Genomic DNA, 1,851 nt, shown 5'->3' on the forward strand with positions numbered 1-1,851 from the left:
TTGGTGCAAGTCCTGCATGTGATCTAAGATAGTTCACTCACACATGCAAGTAATGGACTTAAATGAGCAAGCCAGTTTGGTCTAGTGGTGAAGGCCCCAGGCTAGAAAGCAGGAGGCTGTGACTTCTAGTCCCATCTTAGGCGTGAAAGCCGGCTGGGTGGCTTTGGGCCAGTCCCTCTCCCTCTCAGCCCAACCCACCTCACAGGGTGGTTGTTGTGGGGAAAATAGGAGGAGGAAGGAGTATTAAGTATGTGCGCCACCTTGAGTTATTTATAAAAATAATAAAGGCGGGATAATTTTTTTTTAAAAAAATAACATATGTACTTTTGTTAAGAATCCATAAATCAGCAATATTTATGATAGGGGGGCAGGTGAAGCCACCCCTCCATTTACAGTTTTACCCATCTTTGTACAAGTGCTGCAGCCTCCCACTGGAAAATAAAAAAGTTAATAAAGACCAATAAAGGGAACCAGTCTTTATTATTTTTTTCCTTCTTTCCCTCTATGGCTGCTCTCAGGTGCAATCCTGCCTCCTTCGCAGACTTTGACCTGGAGCACAGGAGAAGAGGCGATAGAAAAACAGTCCATATTTCACTGTCTTCCATTTATACCTCTTTTACACACACAAAGTTTTTTCCATATTTTTCTCCTACCATATCAAAAAGAAAACCATCTGTTATGCAAAGAAAGATGAAACAGCTTCATGATACCTTCATGGTAGCTCCAGGGACAGGATAAGCAGATACTTCACCCAGAATTCCTTTGCTCATGTGAGCAGGAACAGCCATCAAGCGGCACTCATTTGCTTATACTAGCCTTCCCCAATCTGGGCACACATCGGGGTGTGTGTAGTTCCCAGAATCCCCTGATCATGTGGCCACTGCTGAGAATTGTGTGAACTGAAGCCCATACACCTGGAATGCACCAAGACTGATTTATATATTCACAGGTAGTCCTCACTTAGTGACGATTGGGACTGGCAACAGAGTTGCTCAGCAGAAAATCTCATGACTGCAACTGAGCTTATGACCTTACTTCCCCTTCAGTTAAGCAAAGCAATGCAGTTGCTAAGCGTAAAATCACGTGACCACGACTTACAATTTTACTTCAGCCTTCCATACTGTACAGTATTAACTCTGCTTGTCACAAATGAAAATGTGTATTTCATTGTGAAATACATGAAAGGTGATCACATGACTGTGGGACACTGCAACGGTTGTAAATGTGAGGATTGGTTGGAGTTATTTTTTTAGCACTGTCATAACTTTGAACGGTTGCTGCACAAGGCAGTCAGCAAGTGAGGACTACCTGTATCTATCTGTCTATCTCTGTAGATCAACTCCAGGCTGATCAGCCCAGTTGTATGCAGAAGACTTTTGGTACACTTTGGTCCACCAGGAGCTATAACGTAGCCAAGATAACTATATGTTTTCATTATCATCAAAGTCTGGTGATAAATGGCAAAGCAGCCCGACTTAACAATCTGCAACTGCTTGGAGTGAGGAGATTGCATACTCGTCTTCTATTCAGGGCTATATATTCAAAAATTATAAAAAATGAGGTGATGAGGGATGAAGCGTTGTTCAGAATGATGGGCAGAATTGTCATTACCTTGACCAAATTTCATTCTCCTGGCTTTGCAAACAAAATAATCGGAGTCAGGGAATGATTGTTATAAGAGGTTTTGTTACCATTTCAAAAATCTTAATTTGTTTTTCAACAGAGGTAAATACAGTGGGAAGCCACGCTTTTCAGCTTTGATAGCCATAGAGGTCTTCTGATTTATGCCATTATAAAGACTACAGTGAATGGGACATTGTCTACAAAACTAGCATTGAGAAATAATTGGAA

This window comes from Python bivittatus, unplaced genomic scaffold (genome assembly GCF_059951505.1).
Source record: "Python bivittatus isolate LINGU-HERP-01145 unplaced genomic scaffold, Pbiv_v1 ctg000980_np1212, whole genome shotgun sequence".
In the NCBI taxonomy this organism is placed as follows: domain Eukaryota; kingdom Metazoa; phylum Chordata; class Lepidosauria; order Squamata; family Pythonidae; genus Python; species Python bivittatus.